Source organism: Protopterus annectens, chromosome 8.part1, assembly GCF_019279795.1.
Source record: "Protopterus annectens isolate FY-2018-M chromosome 8.part1, PAN1.0, whole genome shotgun sequence".
Classification (NCBI taxonomy): domain Eukaryota; kingdom Metazoa; phylum Chordata; order Ceratodontiformes; family Protopteridae; genus Protopterus; species Protopterus annectens.
This window is the reverse complement of record NC_056742.1, coordinates 538,854,465-538,871,052: the sequence shown is the minus strand read 5'-3', so window position 1 is coordinate 538,871,052 and position 16,588 is coordinate 538,854,465. Positions and strand designations below refer to the sequence as shown.

The window sequence follows — 16,588 nt, the reverse complement described above, 5'->3', positions numbered from 1 at the left end:
GGATTTTCTGAGGTGCAGCATGTCCATTAATTCCGGGTTGGACATGACTTTATACGTCAAGCACAGATCGCCTCTGAGCAGGCGGTATGCCACTGAGTAGAGCTGGAGTTTCTTTAACCGGGCAGCATATGGCATCTGTTTGAGCCCTATGATCCTCTTGGTGAGGTACTTTTGGGGTCTTTCCAGCTGCTGCAGGTGTCTGGTAAGGTACATCCCGAAAGGGGCATTGTACTCAATTATGGGCCTGATGAGGGATGAGTAAAGAGGCACGATGACCTCCTCTGATCTAGATGTGAATCCCTTTATGATTAGGTGGGCTATATAAAATGTTTTTCTAACCACTTTGGCCAAGTGGTTGTCAAATGAGAGATTGCTATCAACTTGGGTCCCCAGGTCCCTAATTACTTCTTCTGTACTTAATGGATTACCACCTATGTAATAATTTGTGGGCACTTTGTTTTTGCCAAAGGGGATGACTATACACTTTTGGCGTTTAGCTTGAGGCCATGGCTCTGGCACCAGTTGTCTGTTTCTATGAGGCCCTTTTGGAGGATGCTTGTGTCGGCTGGAGAGTCGATTATGGCGCCCAGTTTGCAGTTATCTGCGAACTTAGTCAGCCACAGTCCTTCCGTGTTGGCCTGTACCTCCGAGAAATATATACCGAACAAGAGAGGTCCCAGGACTGAGCCTTGTGGGACGCCACTTGTAACTGGTTTGGAGTCTGACATGGCTCCAGCAATTCTAACCATGTGGGTTCTGTCCTTGAGCCAGTTTGCAACCCATCTAGTGACATAGGGGTTTATATTTAAGCTGGTGAGCTTATCTATAATGCCCGAGTGGGGTATTGTATCAAAGGCTTTTGCGAGGTCCAGGTAGGCTGTGTGGACCACCTTCCCCTCGTCAATGGCCTTGGTGACCGTTTCAAAGAAATCAACCAGGTTTAATACGCAGGATCTATGGGGCGATAGTTTCCAGGATCCGTTGAGGCACCACCTTTGTGGAGAGGGACCACTGTTGCTGTACGCCACTCTTTGGGTACATATCCTGTAGTAAGGCTAAGACTGAACAGTAGTTTTATGTTTAGGTTTAGCTCTTCTTGGAGTTCATGTAGGACGCAGCCCGGGACACCATCTGGTCCCATTGATATTGATCTTCTAGTTGTAAATATTTCAGTTGAGGTGAATGTTAAAGATCCAATGGCACTTTTTAATAACAAGCAGAAGAGCTTCTGTGGTACTATGACAAGATCCCCAGTCAACAAACTGCCACCATGGATCCTCCACATAAAAGAACAGCTCAGTGGGACATAACCAAATAATTAGGCAAGTAAAAATATAAACAAATTAAAAATTCAAGCAAACCACCTTCAGGTAGCCACCAAAAGCATCTATGCCACAACAGTGCAGACAGCACTACAAATTCCCAGATTTTATTTTTATTCATATGGCTAACAATGCCTGAACACACAGACTCTGGGATAATTTCAACAGGATTGCAAAAAGTACTGAGGCTAAAGACACACCTTGTGTTAGGGTTGATTAAAAATCCCCTAAAGCATTTAGTATTTAATGGCCCACTAAAGGTGAAAACAACCAAGACTGTAAAACAAAGCAATCTTGTAACTTCCTTACAAGAGAAACATTTTCAAGGAATTAAATTTGCAAACCTAGCAAGGGTAAAAGACCAAAAAAAAATACAAAACCATTTTATACATAGCAGACTAACGAAAGTACAGTTTTGTACCTACCATAAATGTAGATGTTCGAGTGCTCATACAGCTGCAGTCATAACAGATGGGTTATCCTGCCGTCAGGCGGGTCCTCGGTCGGCCGAATTCCAAAGTCTAGGTCCGGCGTCGGTTGTCGTCGCTTCTTCCCTGACGTCAGTGCGGCAGGGGTATAAAAGAGGCAGGCGACGCAATTTTCTTCAGTTTTTCTTGCCCCAGATGTCAGGTGCCCCCAGAAGGAAGGCAAACATAATGTTATGCAAAGATGCAATGTTGCAAGCAAATACACCATAAAAGAATACCCCAAAAAGGTTATATGAAAAGTGTTTGTCATAACGCCTGTCCTAAGAGGGGATGGCGGGAGGGAAACCTGGACTGCAGCTGTATGAGCACTCGAACATCTACATTTATGGTAGGTACAAAACTGTACTATGTTCATCGTGCATACAGCTGCAGTCATAACAGATGGGTAGAATCCCAAAGCTAAGTAAGGGTGGTAGGCACTAAGTGGATCTAGGAGGGGCTAGAATGCCCTGCAGGACTGCTGTGGCAAAGCCCGCTCTAGATTTTGAGTATAGTGGGAGGTGATAGTGCCTGGAGAAAGTGTGCACTGAACTCCAGGTGGCTGCTTCCAAAATGTCCTTGGTAGGGACCCCCCCTGGAGGAAGGCTGCAGAGGTAGCTGTGGCTCTGGTGGAGTGGGATCTGATGCATGCAGGCACAGTTTTTCCATGAAATGAGTAACAAAACCGTATGCAGTGGGCTATCCATTTTGAAATTGTCTGTTTGGAAATGGCCTTTCCCTGAGCACCTGCAGCATAGGACACAAAGAGTTGCTCAGATTTCCTGAATGGCTTTGTTCTGTCCAAATAGTAACGAAGTTGTCTGTGAATGTCCAAGGAATGTAGTAGTCTTTCCCCTTTGTTTTGTGGATTAGGATAAAAGGTAGGTAAGTGGATAGTCCAATTCAAAGCTACACTGGATACTACCTTTGGCATAAAGGTAGGGTTGGTTCGTAAGGAAACTGTCCTGATGGAAAATGATGAATGGTTGCACAGCCATGAGGGCCTGTAGCTCCGAAACCCTGCGTGCTGAGGTGATAGCCAGAAGAAAGGCTGTTTTCCATGACAAGTACTGTAACTCTGTTGAAGAAGCTGGCTCGAAGGAAGGAAGGGTCAGCTTTTCCAATACGAAGTTGAGGTCCCAAGCAGGGACTGGTGGTTTCCTTGGGGGTTTTATATCCTTTGCCCCTCTGAGGAACTGCCTTAAGAGAGGGTGAGAGAATAAAGGAGGATCTGTGTTGTATTGTGCAGAAATGGCTGAGAGGAAAAGGAAAGTCCATTGTTTAACATCTCAGCTAGGTACTGTAAAATTTGAGGTATATTTATTACCCAAGGATTCTGTCCCTTTTCTTAATTCCAGGCACAAAATCGTTTCCATTTGGCGAAGTAGGCCTTTCTAGTAGAAGGTCTTCTGGCCTCCAAGATGACATCCTGCACCTCCTTGGAGAGGAGTAACTGTTGGGAAATCAAGGAATTCTCCATGCAGCTAGATTTAGAGTTTTGAGATTGCTGTGAAGAGTTTTGTAGTTGTGCTGGGACAACAGAAGAGGGACTAGAGGTAGGATCCATGGTGGGGAATGTGTCAGGCTCTTCAGGAGCAGATACCAGTGTTGTCTTGGCCAGTATGGAGCAATGAGAATCATCTTCAGCCTCTCTGCTCTGGCTTTTAATAGAACTTTGGGCAGCAGAGGAAGAGGTGGGAAGGCATAGACTGTCAATGTTGCCCAATTGAAGGAAAGTGCGTCCACTTTCCAGGCCTGTGGATGGTAGGTCCTTGAACAAAATATTTTCAACTGGCAATTTCTGTGGGTAGCAAAGAGATCTATGTCTGGCTGTCCCCATGCCTGAGTTATCTTTGTGAAAACTTGAGGATGCAACTTCCATTCGTGTGGATCTGTCATATTTCTGCTCAGGTTGTCTGCCAGTGTGTTTTCCTTCCCTGGCAGGAATTGTGCCTGTAGTTGAATTTGCAATTCCAGTGTTGTGTTCCATAGGGTCATGGTTTGCCTGCACAAGGGGTATGAATGATTTCTCCCCTGTTTGTTTATGTACCACATCACTGTGGTGTTGTCTGTCCTTATCAATAGCTGGCCTGGATGTAGTAGGTCTTTGAAGGTCAAAATGGCCTTTTGCACGGCTAGCATTTCCTTTTGGTTGATGTGAAGGTGCTTCTCTTTTTGGGTCCATTTTCCCTGAATGCAATGATCTGTCATGTGTGCTCCCCAGGCGTAGTCTGAGGCGTCTGTAGTGATGATTTGAGTTGCTTGAGGTACACAGAACAGAAGACCTGTGTTTCTTTGGCAAGCTTGAGTCCACCACAAAAATTCCTTTTGAAGGCATGGAATGAGTGGTATAATTGCTTCCAAGCTGTGGCTGTGTTGAGACCATAAGTTTTTCAGGTACCACTGAAGTTTCCTCATATGCAGCTTTGCACATGGGATTAGTAGGATGCAAGATGCCATGAATCCCAGAGCCTGCAGGACTTTCCTTGCAGTTAGCCTGGTGTAAGTTGCCATTTTTTTGAAGTATTGAGACAGTTGCCCTTGCTTGTCTAGCGTGAGGTAGGCCATCTGGGTGGTTGTATCCAAACTGGCACTCAGGAAAATTATTTGTTGAGAGGGTATTAGTTTTGATTTCTTTTTGTTGACTGTGTATCCCAGGAAGTTAAACAGTTTTATTACAAATGCCAGGTGCTGCAGTAGTATGTCCTTGCTGTCCGCTTGGATCAGGCAGTCGTCCAGATATGGGTAGATTTGTATCCCTTGTAGTCTGCAGAAGGTGATTACTGATGCCAGGCATTTCGTGAATACTCTGGACACAGTAGATAAGCCAAAGGGCAATGCAGAGAATTGGTAATGGATTGAACCTGCAAGAAATCTGAGGTATCTTCTGCAATTTTGTCTGATTGGGACATGCAGGTATGCCTCCTTGACGTCCAATGTTACCAGCCAAGACACCTTGCCCAGCATGGGCAGAAGCTGCTGTAAAGTGAGCATCTTGAATTTTGGTACGAGTAAAAATGTGTTTAGGATGGATAGGTCCAAAATAGGTCTCCAATCTTTTCCCTTCCTTGGTACCAGGAATAGTCTGGAATAAAAACCTTGACCTTGTTCGTGAGTAGGTACCTCTTGAATAGCTTTCATGTCCATGAGATCTGAAATTTGTCTTTGTGCCTCTGCCCTTTGATTGTGTGGCAGGTTTGGCATGCCTCTCATTTTTGGAAGGGTGTGAAAATGGAATCTGTAGCCTCTGTTTATAATGTCCAGGATCCATTTGTCTTTTGTGACAATATGCCAATTCTTTGAAAATAATGCCAGTTTTCCGCCTAAGGGTGCTGCCATTTGAGCCTTGCTTGGCATGCAAAGGGGAAAGTCATTGGGCTTGCTTTCTGAATGGCTGCGAACTATCCTCACCACCTCTTTGTGTAGGAGCTTGCCATTGTCTGCCTCTAAACGATCCTTGGGATTGCCCTCTGCCCCTCGGGCGCCTGTATCTACCTCTTTGGGGTCTGTCCGTGGCTGGAAAGGACCAATTTTTAGAAGGCCAATTTCTACTGAAACGTGGGGGTTGTACCTGTAGAAAATCTTTCACTGTTTGCATTGATTTAGCCTTTTCCTCCATTTTCTTTAATACCTCCTCAGCATTAGCACCAAATAATACATCCTTTTGTAGAGGGGCATCTAGTAATTTAGCTTTGACATGATCTGGTAAGGTTTGTTCCTTGAGCCAGGCATGTCTACGTATGACTGATCCTGTAACAGCGCCTCTACATGAGGCCTCTAGAGCATCAAAACCACATTGCAAGGTATGTTTACCCACTTGTTCTGCACTATGCATCAAATCCTGCAACTCCTTCAAGTCTGGTTGTTCAGGTTGTGACATTTTACTTCTCAATTGTGATAACAGAAACTGTTGGTACTTTAGCATATGGAACTGGTAGTTTAATGCCCTCATGGTTAAGGTGGCCGAGGTATATACCTTTTTTCCCCACCTTTCTAAGGATCTGGAATCTCTCTCGGAAGGTAATGGATTTTTATCAGTGGTGGCCTTAATTCCCTTGGGGCCCTGTGAGATAGTTTCTGGGTCAGCCGCATGGCTTTTGTATAAAAATTGGTGTGAGTCAGGAACCTGGTAGTACCTGTCAGGCTTGACTGGGGCTGGAGGTAAAGAATCCGGGTTAAGGCAGGCCTCCGAGTACACATCATCTAGTATGTCCAAGACAGGAGGTATAGCCAGAGGCCTGTGCTGAGGTAGCAAGAGAAAATCCCTAAGCCTTTTCTTGGAATCTGAGTACTCTTGGCCTTCCCAGTGGAAGTGTTCCCTTAAAGTATGCAAGGTTTCCCCAAATGAGTAATCCTCTGGGGGGGATACAGAGGGAATGGACTCCTCTGCATCAGAATCTTCAAAAGGGGAGTAAGAAAGTTCCTGTTCATCAGAGTACTCTGATATAATGTAGGCCTGATCAGAGGAGGGGGATTCTTCCTCCACCCTGGGCCTTTTGTCCGGGGGGGGGGGGTTGAGAACCCCTGACAAGAGTAATTAAATCCTCAGCCATTTTGAGCATCTGTTTTTTAGGCATGGGGCCTGGAGATGGGCCCTGTGTAGCTTGTCTCTTAGAATGCATGGCTGCTTTAGACTTAGTGAAAGCCTTGATGGAAAAAGAAGAGGAAGGTCTGAAGACACCTTGAGAGGAGGCAGACCTGTCTACATTTTGAGATTCACCACCAAGAGTGGCTTCGGTATCTGTAGTCGGGGTGTGGGCCGAGGAGCCTGCGACCTCGGGCACAGAAGACACCGCCAATGAAGTGTCGTCGGTAGTCAGGGGCTGCGTAGGCGCCTCGCTGAGAACCGGACCACCTGTAGTCAGCTTTGGCATGGTGTCGGTAGAGGCCGCGGACCTCGTGTGTCGGTCCTTATCTTTGCGCTTTTTAGACAAAACTGGAGTTGGAGTATCCGATGACATTATACAGTTAAATTTTTTGCCAAAATAATGCTGGGAGAACTCTGCCCGACGCTTAATGGTGCGTTTGTTGAATGTAGCACAAAAACGACAGACCGAGACGTCGTGGTCTGGGCCTAAACAAGGAATACAGAGGGAATGAAAATCCTTATGCGGTATTTGCTTCCCACATGAAATACAATTATTAACTTTGTCTGACATCGGTCTGAGGCAAGAAAAGTTTCTAACGGGTACTTAGCTTTCAAGAAGACTTCGGTTGCAAAATTTTCGTAATTTCAGGAGCTGGCCGACCAGCACTTGCGAACTGCTTCTGCTTCGGGCACCGCACGGCAAGAAAGACTGAAGAAAATGGCGTCGGCTGGTTCTTTTATACCCCTGTCGCACTGACGTCAGGGAAGAAACGACGACAACCGATGCCGGACCTAGACTTTGGAATTCGGCCGACCGAGGACCCACCTGATGGCAGGAGAACCCATCTGTTATGACTGCAGCTGTATGCACGATGAACATCCCCTGATAAGAGTAATCAAATTCTCAGCCATTTTAAGCATCTGTTTTTTAGGCATGGTGCCTTGAGAGGGGGTCTGAGGAACCTGTTTTTTGGTTTTCATGGCTGCTTTAGATTTAGTGAAGGCTTTAATAGAGAAGGAGGAAGGCCTGAAAACCCCTTGAGAAATGGCAGGCCTGTCTAAATTCTGAGTTTCCCCGCCAGGAGTGGCGTCGGAGTCTGTAGTAGGAATGGGGGCCGAGGAGCCTGCGACCTCTGGTACTGAAGACATCGGTAATGCATTGTCATCGGTACTCAGGGGCTGCGTAGGTGCCTCGCTGAGTACCGGATAACCGGTAGTCGGCCTTAGCGTGTAGTCGGCCTTAGCGTGGTTTCAGTAGGTGGCGCGGACCTCGTATGTCGGTCCTTATCTTTGCGTTTTTTACTCAAAACTGGGTATAATTAAATTTTTTGCCAAAAAAGTGAAGGGCGAACTCCGTCCGACGCTTAATAGTGCGCTTATTGAATCGAGCACAAAAACGGCAGGCCGAGACGTCGTGGTCTGGGCATAAGCAAGGTATACAGAAAGAGTGGAAATCCTTATGTGGTATTTGCTTCCCACATGAAATGCAATTATTAACTTTGTCTGACATCGGTCTGAGGCAAGAAAAGTTTTCCCAACGGGGTACTTAGCTTTCAAGAAGACTTCGGCTGAAATACTTTCGTAAATCTCAGGAGCTGGCCGACCGGCACTTGCGAACTGCTTCTGCTTCGGGCACCGCGCGGCAAGAAAGACTGAAGAAAATGGCGTCGGCTGCCTCTTTTATACCCCTGCCGCACTGACGTCAGGGAAGAAGCGACAACAACCGACGCCGGACCTAGACTTTGGAATTCGGCCGACTGAGGACCCACCTGACGGCAGGATAACCCATCTGTTATGACTGCAGCTGTATGCACGATGAACATCAGAAAAGGAAGGTGTTTATTTTCTGATGTCTTGTACACTGAGATTTAAGCATAATAAAAGTCTCTAATACTAATCTTCATATTACAAAGCAAACAGACAAGGACGGTCTTCTGGTAACAGGCAACACAACATACAAATACTACATTTAAGAATGCACTTCAAACAACTTATGTTGCACAGCAGTGAATAAAATGCAAAGCCAGAAAATTTACAAATTTTAAAGATCTGTACAGAGAACTATTACTTTGGAAATACAGACAACAATGCTGGGAATTTCTGTCTTCCACAGTCAATGTGTACCTTGAGTCTTGGATCTGAGCCTTGAAAACGTTATTTCCCAATACCTCAATTTACCTAGTGTTTAGAATGTTTTTACCTTTGAGTCAGTATATGAACTTACAGAATGTCAGTAATACTAATAAACGGTGTTGACGATACACTAAGAACAAGGTTTTTGATATGACCAGACTTACTATTCAATAAATGGTTTAGTATTCCAGAACTGTCTGCATACTTCTTCAAATTCCTTGGTTATAATATGCTCAGTAACCGAAGTGCATTACAATAATTGTCCTTTAGCCAAACTCTTAAGTGGAGATGCATAAAATACCAACATATCTAAAATGGATCCATCTCTCTGCAACAAGATACTGTGTGGTGCATGCAGAACCTAGAGATGATTTCCTGCAAATGAGAATATAATTTCAGTAACAACTTCAGAGTCCATTATTTTGGCGTAATAACTGGCAGGAGACAGTAAGCCAGGCATGTTAGTAAAAGACACAAATCTTTATGAATAAATCACTCATTTTGGAGAAAAGATCTGCTTCATTTTGTTAATTATAGTGTTTGGCTGGATTAATATTATTATTAATATTTAGACTAGTGTCTGACAATTTGAAAACTGTGTCTGTCTTGGCTACATGACAACATAATTTCAATCACAGATCAATGGGAAAAACATACCAAGAAAATGGCTGATTCCTGACAGGACCACCAGTAAACTGTATATATAAGACGGAATATACAAAAATAAAATATGACTGAAGCATACATTACTTATACATACATGCAAATAGCTACAATTAAGCACCTAAACATGTATAGTTAACAAGTGACTAAAAAAATTAACATTAAAAGCAACTCACTACAAAAGGCAGACCACACAAAAAACAAGCCTTCTAAGAAAAACAGCACAATGACTACATACAGGATGCAGGGGTAGAGAGCATGCACCGTCTTCAAACTGCAGGGAGATTTATGAAAGGCTTTTAATGCTGTCCAGTGATTAAAGTAACCAGCTGTGAATAAGCTACGTAATAAAGAATTCAGTTTTGTGCCCATGACAGGCTGCATCTTACTAACAGAAAAAGAAGTCCTGTATCCAGAGAAGGAAGGTAGGTATAGGAAAAGAAGACTGGCTAAAATGTAAATTGTAACAGGCAATCTCTGAAAACAGCAACTTCAAGGAGAAGGAAAGGAATGCCAAAAGGTCACAGAGAATCTCTCAAAAAGATTTGCAATATTTACTCAGCAGATCAAGCCAACCTATGCAAAGGACAGAGCCAAATTAGAGTTGAAAGAGAGGAGTAAAATGTGTTGTATTATTACTGGGGAACATGGAACTATCACGACGACAAATTAATAGAAAGGTGTGTGGGGTCAAGGATGATGCAGGTAAAACAGAACCACTACATGAGTACATGAGATCTTTTCCTTTGTACTAAATACCAAATATGAAGGAAGATGCTACCATTAGAACAGAGAGAAGGTGAGATGGGATTAAATAGACACATGAGAAAATGCCACAGAAAGAAATAAAACAAGAATTCTAAAGGACTTCACTGAAACAATTTCATTTTTTTTTTTTATTTTACATTTGCAGGTTGCCTGGTAAATCACCAGCAAGGCTATACAGACTTTGTTGCTCAGAATGTGGCGTAATGCTACAGGACTGGTGACAGGGGACGGCAGTTCTAATACACAAGCATGAATCTAGGCAATGGCACAGCAGATACAAGACTTCTAATTTTATGTTCATCGCAGAAAAAGTATTATTTGAGGTTAAGTTAATCCCAATCCCTCCGAGTTACAGGCTCTAGGGACCTAAACCTTGTCAACACAATAAACAGGACATGCTGGAGGAATAGATTCCTGTCCCAAAGACTTCCCATACTCTGAAACAGGCTACCCATCTATGTCAAGCAAAGTTCTTCACTAGCACTCCAAGAAAAATCTTGAAGAGTAGTTGGGAAATAGGAAATACACCCCGGGGATCACTTTTGTGTCTCTGCTCGACAGTGGCACAGGAAAATAACTTTCTTGGGTGGCTTAAGTCAGGCAACATTGTTGGCTAGGCTTACGTAGTCCCTTGGGCTGATAGCATAGTACCTACCTATGAACCTAAGTCAGTGCCCTTCCTAGATGCAAATTCACTTCATGGTAAGTAACAGCAGGGATATATATAACAAAGTTCTGATCAGCTCCACAATTCAGTTACCCTGAAACAGAACAGATGAAGCCTGCAGATTAAAACACTAGGATTTAAACAAGGCTTCAAAGAACTACCTGACAGAATCTTAGTGAAGATGTTAAAAGATAGGAATGCAGGACTCAAAATGGTGTGAGAGAGATAAGAAACTGATTAACTATCTGGAAGCTAAGGGGCAGTCAAAGGATTGGGAAGAATTCATAAGACAAAACAATAAATATCTTCAAAGCACAGTCAGCTGAAGAACAAATCACGTACTGCAATGTGAAGGGACTGTGGTGAACACCCAGCAATAAGGGAGATTAGGCTGCAGAACCACACAAAATAGTTACTGAAGTGGAGAGGAAGCTGGTAGAATTGTGTGCCACACACAATCAAAATGGGTAAGGTGAAACATAAAAACAGGTTTTGGCAGGATAGTACATGTATGCTTACGACAGAAGACAAACTGAAGATATGATCTGCACACTGCATCATAAGAGGAGTCATGTGCTGGTGATGAACAGAAAAGACAGGGGGGGGGACTGGATGAAGGCTATTACTTCGTGGACAAAGTGATAGACACCTGGAGTCAGTGGTGCACTGCCAGTCAGCAGTGGAGTATAACACTGCATGGGACAGATGAAGGAATCGTGCACTGCCAGTCAGCAGTGGAGTATAACACTGCATGGGACAGATCAAGGAATCGTGCACTGCCAGGTAGCAGTGGAGTATAACGCTGCATGGGACAGATGAAGGAATCGTGCACTGCCAGTCAGCAGTGGAGTATAACACTGCATGGGACAGATGAAGGAACCATGCATTGCCAGTCAGCAGTGGAGTATAACACAGCATGGGACAGATGAAGGAATCATGCAGTGCCAGTCAGCAGTGGAGTATAAAGCTGCATGGGACAGATGAAGGAATCATGCACTGCCAGTCAGCAGTGCAGAATTACACTGCATGGGATAGCAGTGAAGTATAACGCTGCATGGGACAGATGAAGGAATCGTGCACTACCAGTCAGCAGTGGAGTATAACGCTGCAGGGGACAAATGAAGGAATCATGCAGTGCCAGTCAGCAGTGGAGTATAACACTGCATGGGACAGATGAAGGAATCGTGCACTGCCAGCCAGCAGTGGAGTATAACACTGCTTGGGACAGATGAAGGAATCATGCAGTGCCAGTCAGCAGTGGAGTATAACACTGCATGGGACAGATGAAGGAATTGTGCAGTGCCAGTCAGCAGTGGAGTATAACACTGCATGGAACAGATGAAGGAATCGTGCACTGCCAGTCAGCAGTGGAGTATAACACTGCATGGGACAGATGAAGGAATCAATGATGAAAAAGAAAGAACAGCATCACAGAGCACCAGATGTACGTGGAACAAATAAGCACAGATCCTTTTTTCAACATCCTCATATGTTGATAAACAGTGCATCTGCAAGGTCTGACTCAACAAATCATCCAGCACTCCCAAGCTGCTCCTTAAAGAAAAGGTACTTGCACATAGTGAGAGAAAATGTATGCAGTAAACATCTTACAACTAACATGGTACAGAAAAATGAAAGACAAGTAAACAGCAGCAACACTGGAAGGACATGAACAGATTCTGTAAATTGAAGAGGGGAAAAAGTACAGCCGCAGATGTAGGAAGCAGCGCATGACTAGGAACTTCTTAAAGTTTCCCTGAACCTTTGGGGACTTACCTGCGCTCCAAGGCATGAAATGCACCGATCGTCCTCAGCACTGCTCCGATTATAAAAGTTACTACTTTGAGAATAATCCATTTGTACAGTTTTGCAATCCCACTTCAATCCACATTATCTTTTGATGATGTTACCGTAGGGATGGTTAGTGCCTGCATACGTGGGTTCTAGAGGACAAGTCACTGCACATGTGCGGAAGTGCATTCATTAAAGCCTATGAACACACCCTCACACTGCAGTGGAATTATTGAAAGATGAAATCAATTTTCTGGGTGTGTCTTTACTAAAAAGTTTTTATTACAGAAGGTAAACATACTTACACACAGGCACACAGAAAGAAAGATATGGGGAAGTGTAGCACTACACTCATCAAATGCCATGACACGTCACAAGTGTTTTTACACAACAACCAGACAGTTAAGTAAAACATGCAATTTCAAGTGCAGGAAATTGTGAAGACAGTAACCTAAAAATGAAGCAGGGTGTACAAATCCCAATGTTTCTACAGTGACAATACACAAGTCTGCAAAGTGGGCTAATTTTCCTTTATTCCAATTCCAAGGGCATTTAAAATTACTACAGTCATAATAGAAAAAGTACTTAGAATTCTGACAAGAAACTTCTTGCAATCAAGGTTCTGAGATAGAGCTGTTAAGTACACAAAAATACTTTAACAATACCTTTCAAAACACTGCAGCTGTTAGACAGACTTTCTGTCGGTCCATCAGAGACGTACGGTATGTGTGGCCATGATTGATACAACCTAAAACATCAATGAAAAGTCCGTGAGCAACATTTTTATTTTTTCCCCACTGAAACATAGAAATTAAAGAGCTCTGATCCCATATTAAAACCTCATTTTTGAAATGCTAAATGCAGCTAAAAAAAGCCAGTAATTAAACTTTAATCTACAAGACATGATAATTTACACCTTTTCTTGTCAAGTCAACTGTTTCACAGGCCTCTGCTAAACTAGAGGATGGTATGTGATCCTATCTCGCCTACATTCTGAATGATGGGTTCGGAGCCGATCCCTCGGCTCCGACTCGGCACGCTTATGCCAAAGAGCGAAGTCTCTTATTGGCTGAGCTTACTATATCCCAGGATGCACCACTACCAGTCCCCCAGATCTCGTTTGCCGCTTCCCTGCGAAGACGTGGTCTCGAGCTGGCTGGGCTGAGTAGTTTTTATTAACTAACTTTTCTGTCAGTTTTTTGCTGTTTTTGCTCACAAAAGCTGTTTTAACGGCTATCGCTCATTTGTGTACGATTTGGATTGTAAAATTGTTGTGTGTGATTGGGTTGAGTTTGTTTTCGGCCCCCCTCCATCCAGGGCCTTCCCGGACTGTCAACCTTTAATACTTTACAGGGTCTCTAGTAATTCTATAGTTGGTTTAGAGTTCCCTGTCCTTTTTTACAGGAAGTGTTTGCATTAAGCTATAACTGTAAGCTTAGCTTTATCATCAGTAAGTCTTTAGTTGTTTACTTTCCTGTCAAAGTGACTAGAATTGTGTAACATCATGTCTCAAACCCCTAGGCCTTCGGGCTTTAAAAAATGTTCGAAATGCGGGTTTAAAATGTCTATCACAGACGATCATTCGCTCTGTGTATATTGTCTCGGGGCAAAGCACTTGCAGGAGTCATGCAGCGTATGTCACGCTTTTTCCTCAAGGGTCCTCCAGGAGAGGAAAAATAAATTGATTCTTAAGGGGTTAGTTAAACCTTCCTTTGAAGAAGCCTTGGCATCCTCTCCTGCTCCGGCCAAAAAGAAAAGGGCTTCGGTTCCGACCAGTCCGTCGGATCCGACTGCCAAGAAACTTAGGCAGGCCTCTCCTTTGGCTCCAAAGACTTCGGAGCCGAGGTTGGAACGGTCTGCCTCGATGCCACCAGTATCGACTCCTCTGGCTTCGGAGCCGATGGCTGGGGCATCGAGAGGCGGGTCACCTTCGTCGGCTCCGCTGCTCTCGGAGCCGACAAGGGTCGCCCGCTCAGACACTTCCTCCTCGGCGCCGAAGTCTACCTCGGCACCGATGGAATCTGCTGTGAGTATTCCCTCGGCGCCGATACTCATCGAGTCGCCTCGGAGCCGGTCCCCTAGCCCTTTGGGGCCGATGGAGAGGCCTTCTCGAACCCGCTCTGTTTCCTCTCGGTCTTCGAGAATGTCGGATTCTGATATAGACAGGGTGCTCCAAAGACTGTTCCAGTCCCCAGTCTTCCAAAAATTTGTTTCGGTTCCGACCCAGTTGGTTTCGGAGCCGATGACCTTGGCCCACCCCATTGCCATTCCTCCTCCGACTGCTTCGGCTCCGCCGGAGCAGGTGCTGTTGGAGCCGGTGGAGATCTCAGGGTCGGCTCCGACCCTTACTCCAACCCGGCCTTCGGGTCCGAGTTTGGTACGGACTTCTTCGGCTGGACCCGGGGTGATGTTTCGGGCCTATGCTTTCGGTTCCGAGCCTCCCTCGGTGCTTCGGCTGCGGGACTTCCGTCGACTATCACGGCTCGAGTCCGGACACTCCCAGGATTCTGGGGTCCGGCTTTCAGGGCCATGAGGAGTGCCTTGGCCAAGTCCTCTTCGGCCATCTCTCCGGCTTTACCAGCACCTTCCCTGGGCATGGAGACTGGGTCTTTGGCAGTTCCCCTGTCCGTAGCCAGCGGAGCCCCGAGGCCTGAGGTTACCCCCAGTGGGGGTTCCCCTCCTCCTGAGGGTTCTTCGGAGTTGTCTTCAGAGGAACCCCAAGGAAGAGATCGTGCAAGAGGAAGCACGTGGACTCCCCGAGTCTATTACATCGGACACTGATATGGATGATGCAGAGGGGTCCCCGAAGTCGTCCTCGGATGATGTCTCATTTGCAGACATCTTAGAGATCCTCAAACAACGAGGCGGCTGGATATCCAAACCCCCCTCTGCTGACGAGTCAGTGCTCCTCAAGGCCTTTGGGGCTCAGCCCTCCGCCTCCTGGGTGTCTCCGCCCTTCGACGAGCTTCTGGATTTAGTTTGTCGAAGGCGTGGGAACATCCAGATACCGTGGAACCAGTCCCTTCTCGTCCAAATAAATTTTTGTCTGCTCCCCACGAGAAGGAGTTCCTTACTAAAGGCGTGGCTGTAGATGCCATGGTGGTGGCATCTGCTACACAACAGGACGTGGCAGAGGCTTCAACGTCCGTCCATCCTCCTAATAAGGAGTCTAGGAGTATGGATAGGTACGGGAAGCGCACCCTGACTTCAGCGGCCTTTACCTTAAGGTCTCTGAATTATTTGGCACATTTTACCAGGCTTCAGAGGGATCTGGTCAAGGAGTTGTCAGATTCCCTCTCGGGTAACCTACCTGAGCAGCTAGCCCAGTCGGTTAGCTCTCAGTTGGCTATCCTTACGTCAATTTCTAACTCGTCCATGAGGCTCATTTCCTATGCGGCCGAAGGGGTGGGTAGAGCGGCAGGCACAGGCGTGGCTCTACGTAGACAAGCCTGGCTCCGCTTGTGTCAGTTTGCGGAGGCCTTCAAGTCTTCCTTCGCCGACGCTCCCTTTGATGGGTCCTCATTGTTTGGACCCAAGGTGAAAGACACCCTTACCCGCTGTGAGCAAGAGGGAAAAACGTTATCTGCCATAGGTGCCCGTTATTCCACTCCCTTTCGGCCTTATCCCAAGGCTAAAGGAGGGGGGAAAATGTGGTTCCGCAAATCTCGCAAGTTTTTCTCCCAACAGCAGGAAGATTGCCCGTCCAGAGGCCGAGGGCGGTCAAATTTTTCAGGGAGACGCCGTCCCAGAGGCGGCAGAGGGCCCCGCAATTCTGGAGACCGCGAGTCCTTTCGTGGCTCTTCAGCCTCCCACACGCCATGAGGGATTGCCCGGCTGTGCTGCTCCGGAGCCAGTCGGGTGTCGTTTTGCCAAGCACCTAAAAGCCTGGGAGTCAATCACTCAGGACAGATGGGTGCTTCGGATCATTGCCGGAGGTTACACCATCCCATTCAAATACTCACCCCCACCGTCCAAGAGAATCCCGGACCCACCACCCAGTCAAAGGGAAATAGCAGCCGCAGAAGCTTTAAAGCTGCTAGAAAAGGAGTCATCCAACCGGTCCCCACAGACCAGATCGGATCAGGAAATTACTCCAGGTTCTTTTAGTGCCAAAAGACAGGGGACCTGAGACCAATATTGGATCTCAGCAGACTGAACCAATCCGTCACGAAATCCAAATTCCCAATGG

General features: G+C 45.7%; 1 protein-coding gene across 1 annotated transcript in view; it reads right to left on the bottom strand.

Moving 5' to 3' along the window:
• ZDHHC7 (zinc finger DHHC-type palmitoyltransferase 7) overlaps positions 1–16,588 on the bottom strand; it is a 1,014,873-nt gene that overhangs the window by 595,444 nt on the left and 402,841 nt on the right. Inside the window, exon 2 of the mRNA XM_044082057.1 lies at positions 13,065–13,147. The gene's annotated coding sequence lies outside the window, so the exon portion shown is untranslated. The remainder of the gene's footprint in view (positions 1–13,064; positions 13,148–16,588) is intronic.